Genomic DNA, 13,546 nt, shown 5'->3' with positions numbered 1-13,546 from the left:
GGATTTCTTGAGCGAAATTGCAAATTTTGCAATCTCGCAATTGGGAGATTGTCGCTGCCCGCTGCATCTACGCTTTCGCAAGTGTTTACTCCCGCGATGCGTGATCACGGGCCTTTATGACGTACTTGCGTTGACAAACTCTCGCTGTGCAAGGTGGCAAGCCACGATGACGTAATCGCGGTCGACAAACTCCCGCGGGATCCCGCAGCAAGATCCAAAATGGCGCAGCACCTGCAAACATGGAGAAAAACAACTCTTCAAACGCTGAATGACGGTAAGTGAACACTGCGCGCCGCAAAATTGTATAATATTCTATTTGGCAAGCGCGACCAAGCAAAAAAATCCGCTTTGCACGAATTTTCTGCAAATTCGCGAGAGTTCGCGGATTGCAAATTTGCCGAAAATCCGCAAAATCCGCGAGCGGAACGGATTTTACGCCCATGCTTAATTTATATATATATCTCAAACTTGAAACTTACTCCGGCTGAAACTGCTGTACTCAATTTAGGACTATCATATTGCCCTCCGTGCAATATGAATTATGCTGATACCCGCATGGATGTATATAGATTCACACGAAAACTTAAACTTAAAAAGTTTTTTGAACAACACCCTAAGAAAAATAATCCACCTGAAATAACATCCAGTCCCACTTTTGCCAGCAGTCAAAGTCAGGTTACCTTTAATACTCTTTGGGACCTACAAAATCAATCTTCTTCAGGGAATTTGAGGGAGGTTCCTTTAGAACAAACTGGACAACGGACTACACCTTTCAAGCCCAAATCAACCTTTCAACCAATTATGGTCCATGACAATTTGGATACATTTCAGGAGAGTGTGGTCCGTGATATAAAACAACTATACACCACAATCAACAAAAAGAAGTTTAAAATTTCCAAACAAAATCGATGTTATAAACAACTGATCATGAAACTTAAACAGGATCATAACATCATTGTGAAACAGGCCGATAAGGGCGGAAATGTGGTCCTTTGGCCCAAAGACATGTATCTCCAACAAGCGGAATTACAACTCAATGATATGTCATGCTACCGCAGAAGTAATATCCAGATTGTCAAAAACACATGGGTTGAACAACATCAAAAGCTCCAAATATGGAGAAGTGCTGGGCTACTATCACATGAGGAGTTCAAATACCTCAAAAAAGATTATCCAGTCATCCCCTCATTTTATCTGCTCCCCAAGATCCACAAAGACAGTGATATACCACCAGGCCGCCCCATCATTTCGGCTATAGACAGCTCTTTGGAACACGTTTCAAAGTACATAGACTTCTTTTTACAGAGCCATGTCAAGAATCTCAAATCCTATGTTAGGGATTCTTTTGACTTTTTGAGCAAGATTGAACATTTTTTTTGGGAAGAGAACATGGTACTCATGACATTGGATGTTACATCCCTGTATACTTCGATCCGACATGGCGATGGACTCAAGGCCTTGGACTATTATCTAAACAAAGACTTACCTCAACCGACGGCACATAACAAGATGCTAGTGGAAATGACTAAAATGTGCCTCGAACAAAACTTTTTTATCTTCAATGGCGCATTTTATCATCAGGTCAGAGGTGTGGCGATGGGGGCCTGCTTCTCACCCAGCTACGCATGTTTACACGTTGGGCTGTGGGAGGAGCAGGTCCTAGTCAGCCAGCACCATGATTTTATCTCTAACAACATTGTTTTATATTTGCGTTACATCAATGATATTTTTGTTATCTGGAGGGGTAGTCAAGATAGTGCCAAGGCTTTTGTTGATTTGATTAATTTAAATACTGTCAATCCCAATTTTATTGTAAATCTAAGTTCTGATTCCATTTGCTTTTTGGATGTCGAGATATTTGTGGAGGATACTACCCTCAACACGAGACTATACAGGAAGCCCAGTGCGGGAAATACCATTCTGCACTCTAATAGCCAACATCCGGCTCACCTGATTCGGAGCATTCCTTTTGGAGAGATGCTCCGAATCAGGAGAATTTGCAGCACGGATGCCGAATGTGCGGCTGCACAGGAGGCATGCAAAGCACGTTTCCTGGCGAGGGGCTATTCTACTGAAAATCTCATGAAAGCGATCAGACGTTCCAATTCAGTGAGCAGACAGGAGGCACTGATTCCCAAAACTAGCAACACCAATTTGGATGTTTCCTTGGCAGGGGATGGGCAAATCAGCTCCCCACGACTTATTTTGACATTTAATCGTCAACATGGGGCTCTTCGTAAAATTATGAATAACAACTGGAATCTGGTTCGCAGTGACCCAGTAATTGGTCACAAAATAGATACTAAGCCAGTACTAACATTCAGAAGATCCCCCTCTATGTCCAAGGTTCTAGTTAGTAATACCTTGGAGCCTAAGATCTCTACAACTTGGTCAGCATTGAAGAAGGGCTTCAAGGTATGTCCTCAGTGCAAAGCCTGCCGCTATGGCAGCAATAGGACCCATTTTAAAAGTCCCTTTCATGAACATCCTACTGCTATCTCTAAGTGGCTCACTTGCAAAACTGATTATGCCATCTATGTGTTGGAGTGTCCGTGTGGGCTTCAATATGTGGGCAGCACTAAACTGCCCGCCCACAAACGGATACTCCAACACATACGTGCAATAACTGGGCATGATCATAACTATCCGGTTGCCAGGCATTTCGAGGATAAACATCTGGGCATTCCTGATAAACTCCAATTTTTCCTAATTGATTGTGTCGAGGCGTCAAGGAGAGGAGGTCACCGTGAGGCCAAACTCCGTCTCCTTGAGACGAGATACATTTTGGAGCTTAACACCAAAAATCCTAATGGCCTTAACGACAGGGAAGATCTCTATACCTGTCTGTAGGATTAATCAGTATGCCTGTAAGATCTGTCCGGATATATTAGATAACTGATGTTCCCCACATGATGTTTCCGATTTGTATATATTGATGAATTACTTTTTAACAAATATTATTTTGTTATTCGTTTTACAATAATTAGTACTAGATTCAAAATCTGGAATTTTTTGCTAAACTATTTGCACTTTAATGCCAAATTTGCACTATCACTTTAAGCACTTTTTCTGTTTCAGGCAGACATCGTGACTCGCCCACTTGGGCTCTATTCAGATTGTGCATGATTTTTGTGTCATGATGTTTTGGATTAATGCTGCTGATTAACATATGAGCAATTTACTTTCAGAAAATTTGGGCTTAACACACAATAATGAGCTGGTGCTCATAATGTACATAGATAGAATTAATTATCATGTTTATATATTGTTGTGCCGTTTTCTACCATTTTGTGCCCTGTAAATATGCTCTAATATTTATGAAATCTGTATATATGATTTTATTTATTGTGCAATTTTATCGGGTAAAAATTAAGTGTTCTATGGGCACTCTCGATCAATTGTACTAATGCAGCGTTACAATGTATAGTATTTCTTCCATTTTTATGACACACCGTAATGCACTGTCACTTTAAATCCCCTGCTCACTGTTATGCAGCTTGTCATGTGATCAAGCCTCCTCGGAGGCGAAACGCGTCATGGCGGCAGCGCTGGCTTCACTTAATTAAATCATCTTGCACCAGCACTTTTGGGTCGACTCTTTGTTGCTTGATACTTTGGCATTTTTTGCCTTGGAGTGCCAATCTTCGCGATATATATATATATATATATATATATATATGCGTGTAACGCTCCCTGGAGCACCGAACAAACAGCACAGCCAGACAGAGAAACGGACACCACTCCGGTAGTTTCAGCAGCAAAATTCTTTTTTTATTTTATCATTTTCAAATGCAGTGTCAAAGGTGCCGCGATCCGACGCGTTTCGGCGATCCTGTCGCCTTGCTCACCATATATATATTACCTACTGGCGGTCGCCAGTAGGTAGATATAGTTAGGACCTAATTTCCATAGGAAATCCGCAACAATCTATTGGGAATAACTTTGGCGGCGGTGGACGAATCTTCGCGAATTTCTCAAAAAACATGGCCCGCTCCGCTCTGCTCCTTCCCTGAAAGTTTTGGGGGGATTCGTCAAGTGGGGGCTGAGAAAAAAGGGGGGTCCCAAAACGTGTTTTCCCCATGTTATTTTCCATAGGACGTTTAGACACGGCTACAGCCCGAACGGCTGAACGGAATTACAAGAAATTTGGCAAAATGGTAGAGTCTGATTCGCAGATCACGCTTTTGCTCAAATGGTGTAAATCCCTCCAGTAGTTCCTGAGAAAATCATAAGAAAAAAAATATATATCTATAAGCGCGCACCGTGCGCGCACCCGTGCGCGAATCGGGTGTGCGTGAGCGTAATTCTGATTTGCTGTTAGACGTCTGTCAACATTCCAATCGGTCGAAATCAGGAAGTGTTTGCTGCCATTTTGTGTCCGAGACAGAAGAGAGTTTAAAACAAAAGTGGAGAACGTGAAAAGGGGGCAGGGTAGAGACTCCCTGACCCTTAGGCCTTCTCAGGGGGTCCCTGAAAGACCCCGAAGGCCCCAACAATATTAATTTTTTTTAATTTAAATCGCGGGGTACCTCGGCAAAAAAAAGACAAAAAAAATACAGTTAAATAACAAGTTTGAGTGTTTAGATGTTGGTTAGCTCTAAAAAGAGCCGTTGTGTTCATTGAGTGTTTTTTGTACCTACAAGTAAGTACCCATGCAGAGTCTAAAGTTCAAGAGGAAGACTCTGTTCCACTCATCTGTGAAATGTACAATATAGCTGTGTCCCACAATCCACACTCTAAGCATCTTGAAGGGATATCTGGTTGTACTCAGATGGGCTCTGGAAATGAAATGGCAGTTTGAAAAGTAGGAGTTTAGAAAAAAATGTGGATGAGATTCAGTGCACTTGAAAAAAAAATGATTGGTGGTTTCTGAAAATTCAACATTAAAAACTAGGGTGCATGCTACTGCTTTTTAAAAGGAGTAATGCTAATGGTTGAGAAAAAGTCATTGAAAGGAACATTGCACAGGATAAGCTGGTATATTGAGAAGTCAAACACCCTTGCTGGTATGGATTGCAACATTGTGTGATGAACTTTTCACCTGTGTGCTCAGTTAGGTGTTCTATGGAGTGTTACCTTGGTAACAGGCAGAGAGAGCAATGGGGGAAGGTTGAACATTATGTGAGTTTGAAAGTGTTGAAATGTAGAACCAATTAAAATGTTAGTTTGGTTTGAATTCGTGTGGGAAGAAATTTCATTGGTTATCTACATGAATATGTGTGCAAAATGAGAGGGAAGCAATGTAATTCTATGGTTCCAGTGACTGATGCACAATTCAGAGATTCTGCTTAAGAAAATCTGGTGTGTGATTGACACTGTTCTAAATCTACAAAATAATTTTTAAAGGTGAGTTGTTAATTTATTGGGATCTATGTTGTGCACTTTAAGTTAATAAGAGAAATGTGTTCTAATGTGGAAGCAGGAGTTTATTTGTATAGAGTCTGATTCTGAATTTGTCTGCTTAGGGAAAAACATTGTGATAGGAGCATTTGGTATTTTAATGTGTTTGAGGAGATATTTTTTTACAGTACAGTGCTGTTGTTAAAAATGTAGAGTGTGTACATGAAGTGGTCTAACCACTTACACACTTGTATATCAGGGTTAGAATTCTCAGATAGTCTCCTTGCATTCTAGTAAAGATCCTGGGTGTGCTGTAGAAATGCAATAGAAAATCTTTTAGTAGCAGATAGTAATCATTTCAGTGAATTGCAAGGGATATTTTTATTGGACTAGAATTACAATGTGAGTCAGTGTGTTTTTGGGAATATTGTGACAGAATCACTTGCTCGGTGCATGTGTTTGCAGACATGGGAATACATGTACTCATGGAGTGAGTTAGGCTTTAGGACATGCAGTGCTTTATACTCCTAGCCCTTGCATGATACCATACACTGCCCAAACACAACTGTATTGCTCTAAACTCAGAAATATCAATCCCACCATGACCCCCTACACTACCTGAATAACACTGCACTGTCCTAAACCCTGAAACACCATCCCTAGCAAAACCTGCTAAACTCTTTCAACACTACTGCACAGCTCTAAACCCTGAAACACCATTCTCAGCGAATGCCCCTATAATGTTGAAACACCACTGCACTGCCCTAAACCCTGAAACAGCACTCCCTGCATGATCTCCTACACTGCCCGAACACTGCTGCTGTGCCTTAAACTCTGAAAAAACACCCCCTGCTATACCCCCTACACTGGGTGAATACTACTGTAGTTTTCTAAACCCTGAAACAGCACTCCCAGCAAGACCCTCTATCACTGTAGCAATCATTTTACTGAATTGCAAGGGATACTGTCATTTGTCTAAAATCACAGTGTGAGTCAGTATTCATTTCAGAAAATTGTGGCAGAATATTTTGCTTAGTTGATGTGTTTAAAAATATGGGAATACATGTACTCATGAAGTGATCAGGCTTTAGGACATGTAGTGCTAGAAAGTCCTATGCAGTATGTCTGTCAGGCCTATTAATTCCCAAATAGTCTCCATGCTGTATAGTGACGATCCTGGGTGTGCTGTAGAAATGCCATAGCAACTCTCTCTGTAGCATGTAGTAATCATTTCAGTGAATTGCAAGGGATATTTTCATTTGTCTAGAATTTCAATGTGAGTCAATGTGTTTTTGGGAATCTTGTGGCAGAATCACTTGCTCGGTGCATGTGTTTGCAGACATGGGAATACATGTACTCATGGAGTGAGTTAGGTTTTAGGACATGCAGTGCTTTATACTCCTAGCCCCTGCATGATACCATACACTGCCCAAACATAACTACACTGTTCTAAACTCAGAAATACCAGTCCCATCATGACCCCCTACACTGCCATAACACCACTGCACTGTCGTAAACCCTAAAATACCATCTGTAGCAAATCCTGCTAAACTGCTTGAACACTACTGCACTGTTCTAAACCCTGAACCACCACCCTCTACAAATGCCTCTATAACGTTGAAACACCACTGCACTGCCCTAAACCCTGAAACAGCACTCCCTGCATGATCTGCTACACTGCCCGAACACTGCTGCTGTGCCTTAAACTTACTTATGGAGTGAACCACACTTTACAACATATAGTGCTTCTAATTGCTATGTAGTATGCTAGTAGTGGTCTATAATTGTAAAAAAAAAATTTAACATGTTTTTTTTCTTCAGAACAGATTTTAATTATCTACAGAAAGAAAAACCATCATGCCTTCAAAGAGTGAGAAAAGAAAACATATAAACAGGCTTAACTTTCCAAGAAAAAACTAGTACAAGATTTATCTAAACAACAATGTGTGGAAAAAAAGAAGAAAGTTCCAGGTAAGACAACAAAGGATTTTATAAGGAAAATAACACAAACTAAAAAAAGTGTGGAGAATCTGGAAAAAAAATAATTATCTGTAACTACAAAGAAAAACCAGACAAAAAAGAAAAATGATGGAAAACTATGTAGTAAAGAAATTGTGTATGGTAAAAGACGAAAAAATCAGTTTGCTGAAATTCGCAAGCGAATGTTTTATAACAGAGTTGTTTTAAATTTATTAAAAAATATAAAGAATTGTAAAAGAAAAACAGCTTTTTATAAGAAAAAGAAACATATTCAAAGGATTGTTGAGAAGGCTTTTGAATTAAGAAAAAAGTTGTTCATTTTAGTAATCAATAGAATTCGAACACTAGATAAGCCAATCAATGATATGTAGGCCAAAAGTAAGTGGAAAAGACTAATTAATAGAACTAAATTTTGTAATCTTTTTTCTGGAGAATGGAAACATAGTTCAAGTTGTGAGCCGTTTTTTAATGAAGAGAGTTACCTTCAGAGTAATGATTTGTTGCATGCAGTTGACACCAGTGGTCGAGCTTATGAGGTTAAGAATGGTTGTCCGATTGAAAAAGAGAAAATTGTCCCTAGAAATGCAGAAGAGGTGTTAGCTGATGAAGTTTTAGGGAGATGTCCTAAGTATTTGTAGTGTAGGACAGGATTCAATTGATTTTTTTCGCAATTTCTTACGTAAGTATACTAAGAAAAGTGTTAAACAAAAGATTAAGATGTTGCAAGAATTAGTCCCTTGCAGAGTGAGAGAAAAAACGGGTCTGCAAGGTCATTCTCTAGCTTGTCTTTCTAAAAAAGAATGTCAGAGTGTTTTTCACCATTTCAGGATGTTAGCAGTACATCATACTCAAGTGAGGAAATTAGTGAGAAGGATGTATTATGCAAAAAGTCCAGCACTTAAGCTAAAACAGTTAAACAATGCTCTTTTGCATGGATCTGTATTAGATGTAATCAACATTTGTGAAGATTGTGGTTAGTTACTTTGGTCCTGAAGAAGACAGTGCAGAAACTGATACATTAATCGAAGGAAATGTGGAAGAAAATGTACAGAATTTTAGTACAGAAAATTTTGAGCAAGAAATTACAAGGTTTAAGGTCATTTCAGGTGAAAGAACAAACTTTTCTTGTATTTGTTGTAGACAAATTCATTATAAAAATCAGACCAGGTTAGTTGATCTATATTTAAAAAGTGAAAAGGAGAATAATAATCAGTGGAAGGAATTTGCAACTTATTTGTTGGCAGAGAATTGTTTTGATTTGGGTTCTGATCAACGTATTTGTAAATATTGTTATAATAAATTAAATGAAAACAAAATACCTGCTAGAGCTGTACATAATAATCTTGAGTTGGTAAACATTCCTTCTTAACTGATAGAATTTAAATACTTATGAGTCTATTCTTATTCAATGTGTGCATCCATTTCAGGCTATTGTTCTTATGGAGCCTAAGACAGGGAAATTGCCTCCTTCAGATTTACAGAGAGGATTAAAGGGAAGAGTTGTATATTTGCCTCTAGATTTAAAGAAAAATATTGAAACAATTGGTGTAGAAAATGTGGAAGAGGAACCTCTAGTTATTTTAGGTAATGGCGTTCCTACGAAGGGTAAGAAAATCTGGCAAGAAATAGTGGATGTTAGGAAAGTGAAAAAGGCAACGTTGTATTTAGTAAAAAATAATCAATACTATAAAAATGTATATGTAGGAGAGGAGGAAACAACTGTAGAAGAGGACAGTGATTTGTCAACTGGACAAATTGAAAAAGTGGATGTGTCCAGAACTGAAGAAATTTATGAACATTATATTGTGCATCCACTTCACTCTAAAGAAGTGATAGGGAATACTATTGAGTTATTACAAATGAAAGAAGCGAAAGGAAGTCCCATTAGTGTATGGGAAGAAAGCTTGGAAGCTTGTTGTTTCCCTCAGTTATTTCCAACAGGCAAAGGTGGATGATATGATGAACGACCTGTACAGATTCCTGCATCTGAATACCGGACATCAAGATTATATGCGGAAGATCCGAGGTTTCGCCAATGTGTTCCATATTTGTTTCATCTTCTGTTTGAGAGTGACTTGTCTGGACTTTCTTATGCAGTGAACCATGTACTAAAAAGTGGAGTACATCTGCAAAATGTTTCGGCAAAGGCCTTTATGGATAAAGTCCAACAGAAAGATACTGTTTTGGAATCTCAGCTAATTAATCTCATGGCATGCCTGCATGGTACTAATGAGTATTGGTACTGTCATCATGGGGAATTGAAATGTATGCTAAGAAACTCCTACATGGTTCCTTACTCTAAGCTGTGCTGAGTATGCTTGGGAAGATTTACTTCAATTTCTTCGAGAGGTAAATGCAAACATAGAAAATATAGAATACAAGACACCTGGAGAACTGTGCTCTTTTGATCCAGTTAATGTATGCAGGTATTTCAATCATAGATTTGAAGCTATGATGCCTTTTATCACTAACAAAAAAAATCCTGCTCTTGGAGAGGTTCTGGATTTCTTTTGGAGAAAGGAGTATCAAGCAAGAGGTGCTCCTCACATACATATGCTGCTATGAAGATGCCCCCAAATTTGGAACAGATTCAAATGACACAGTGATGAGTTTTATTGGACAATATTCTACATGTGCTGTACCACAAAGTACAGAACAAAAGAATTTAAGACATCAAGTCTTACGGTTTCAAACGCATCGTAGTGGAAAATACTGTCGTCGAAAGTACAAATCTAAGGATAAGTTCTACACAAAATGTCATTTTGGATTTCCACGTCCAGTAATATCAAAAGGAAGAGTGAACAATTTTATGTCATCTTTGCGACATACTGTCACAAGAAAATCACCGAGAAATACCTACAACTTAAGAAGAAATAAAGAGTCAAATGACATAAATGACTATAACCCAGTCATTTTGTCCATGTGGAATGCTAAAATGGATATTCAATATGTTGCGGACAACTGCATTGCTGTGGCTCGATATGTAACGTCTTACATTACTAAATCTGAAAAGACGGAACTAAAGGAAATGTGGGAAGAAATTTCTCATGAGAAGAGCCTTATTTAAAAATTGTACAGCTACAGTTTGAACATGTTGTCTCAACGAGAAATCGGAGCATATGAATGTTCAGATCGCTTATCATCTACAAGTCTATACTCCAAATCTAGAACAATCATTTGGGTGAGTTTAGGTCTTGCAAGAACACGAAACCGAATTTTGAAATCTGTACAAAAAATTGAGTATTTATTAGAGAGAGAACCAGACAGTACAGATATTTTGAAGACAAATATGTTGGATACATACTATCCAAATAGAAGTAATCATCTTGAGAACGTTTGTCTCTATGAAGTACTGCAAAGCTATACTTTCAAGAGGAATATTACAGAAGATATCAATAAAGGAGTATATGCTGTGATTAGATCTGAAGGATGTTTAGTGAAACAAAGAAAAGGACATTTGATTAATCACCAAAAACTGAGTTGCGAAACTCCTGACAAAAGGAAATTTTACTATTTAGCTCTTTTGCAACTCTTTAAGCCATGGCGTACAGAACTGGAACTACTTGGAGATTTTCACAGTTATTAAGATTCATTCAACGCAACTAAAAATATTATAGAATGTCCTGTTTTTACTAATTATCTGAAAATGTTGAACGATGAAGTACAGCAAGAAGCTACAATTGCACCAGAGATTGCTAGAGACAGTTCTCAAGACAGTCAAAGTTCTGCTTTGTTGAGTCAGGATCCACTAGGAGAACCAATTATCCAAAATGAAGCAGCAACTGCCATGGATGAGGTGGAAAGAGCAATGCAACCAGCTCAAGAGGATGTAATGAACTTAGAAGAATTGGAACAACAACTAAATGAGCAAAAACAAATATATGATCAAGTGACAGAACAGATTGAGCATGGTTTATATCATGAGAAAAAAGAGTGCTCATGTACATCATTTAAACCTGTACGACTGTACGTGAGTGGAGAAGCAGGTACTGGAAAACGTTTTCTAATTAAAGGAATTGCAACTTATCTACAGAAAAGAACTGAGTCGTCACTCTCTTGTGTTGTTATTGCTCCAACTGGGTTGGCAGCATATAACTTTAAAGGGATTACATTACATCATTTATTGATGCTGCCAGTAGAGCATGAAAATAAATTAGAATATCACAAGCTATCTAGAGTAGCTTGTTGTGAAGTTTCTAGAGTCTTGAAAAAAATGAAACTTCTCATTATTGATGAGGTAAGCATGGTATCAAATTTAATGCTTGCCTTTGTGCATTTAAGAATGCAACAAATCCTTAAAACAGAGTATGATGTGTTATTTGGAGGCAAACACGTCATCGTTTTTGGAGATCTACTACAACTAACTCCTGTGAAAGGACAACCAGAATTTAAAACAGTTACACATGAAGACACCAGAAAGTGCCTGGGAAGCATTGGAAATGTTAATATTTGGTCATATTTCGAATATACAGAACTCATTACAAATATGCGACAGGGAAAGGATGCTGATTATAAAAGTATTCTTGAAGATATAAGAATTGGAAAAGTGAGTGAACATGGCAAGGAAGATTTACAGGCACGATTACTTTCAAATTTGTTTCCAAACGAAAATATTGTTCCAGAGAATATATATAGAAAAATTGCAGAAAAGAAATCAGTGATATGCTTGATGCCAACTCTGCAAGAATGTTCAAAATTCAATGAAAAAATGTTAAAGGTATGTGGAAAGAGGTTTAGTAAATGGAGCAATGGGTAATGTTGTTGATTTTGTTAATTAACCAAATAGAGATGACATTGAATTTTTGAAAATCAAATTTGATGAAATTGAAGAAGTACAACAATTGAGTTGTTGTTCAGCTCGATTTTTGCTTGTAAAAGATGTATATGTCCGCCGAAAACAGTTTCCTGTTTGTTTGGCATATGCGATGGCTATTCATAAATCTCAAGGTTTAAGTGTAGATAGTGCTTTGGTGAATATTGGAAGTACTGTGTTTAAAGAGGGTATGGCATATGTTGCTTTATCTCGAGTCAGAACTTTATCTGGATTATACTTGATTCATTTTGATGAGACAAAGATTAGTGCAGGTGTAAATTGTGTGCAAGAATATAATAGGTTAAGAAGGGAACATGCTCCCAATTTACCTCAATATCCTTTATTTGAAAAGCGTGCGGTAGGTCAAAAAAGAAGATATAAGAAAAATTGTAGCGAGGTTGTAGAGAAAAGAAAAAACTAGATGAACCAGTGATAGTAAGCAAAAAGAAAAAGGATACTATTGAAGAGGTTGTTGGTTTTCAGTTTGAAAACAGTTCTGGTGTCAACTGCTATGCTAATGTAGTGGTTAATGTTGTTTTCTTGAAACTTTACAACTACAAATTGTTGAAAATCGCGACATAAGATTTTGTTGTTTGTTGAATTCTGTGTTTGAGAAATGTAGTAGTGATAAAACTAGAATAGAAAGTGTTTCTGATATTCGAAATGTTTTAGACATATGTTCTCGTTTAAATCAATTTTCAGAAAATATTCAGCAAGATTGTCAGGAATTTCTAATGTAAATGCTTGTTGTATTGCAAGATGAAGGTATAGATATTGAAAATCTTTTTGGCCTTTCTTATAAATGGCAACATGACTGTGACAATTGTTCGTTTTCAAGTAGTACTAAAATAGACACTGAAAGATTTATATATTTGACTTTACCAGACTGCAAATCAGTGTCTTTTAATTATCTAGTTAGAGAAGCAAATCAAAACATGGTCTGTACCCAATGTAACTCACAAATGTTATCAACATTATTTATACAAAGATATGGACAGTATGTAACTTTAATGCTGCAACGATGCATACCTGATGGAAGAAAACTGACAACTTTAATTAAAAAAATTGTGGCTTCTCAACTATCAATATCAGGAAAAACCTTTGTAACTGTAGCAATTATTTTCCAAGATGGTCCTTCTACAACATCAGGACATTACACAGCTTATTTAAAACTCGTAATGATACTCAATTGATTTTTAAACAACTTTTGCCTTATGACTTACCAAATTCTTACCTAGTGTTTTTACAACCCAAATTTTAGGGAAAATAATTGGCCTGGGAAAATTACTGCTGTTAAGAAAGGGTAGTCTGGTGTTGAAAAGTACTTTGTGAGTGAGGGTGATCAAGTTAAGAAAATTCTTGTAGTTGACGTAGAGGTAGTATAAGTGTATCAGATAGTGGGTGATGTGGCTA

This window comes from Lissotriton helveticus, chromosome 2_2, assembly GCF_964261635.1.
Source record: "Lissotriton helveticus chromosome 2_2, aLisHel1.1, whole genome shotgun sequence".
NCBI lineage: Eukaryota > Metazoa > Chordata > Amphibia > Caudata > Salamandridae > Lissotriton > Lissotriton helveticus.
The sequence above is the reverse complement of the archived record's forward strand: the minus strand, read 5'-3'. Positions refer to the sequence as shown.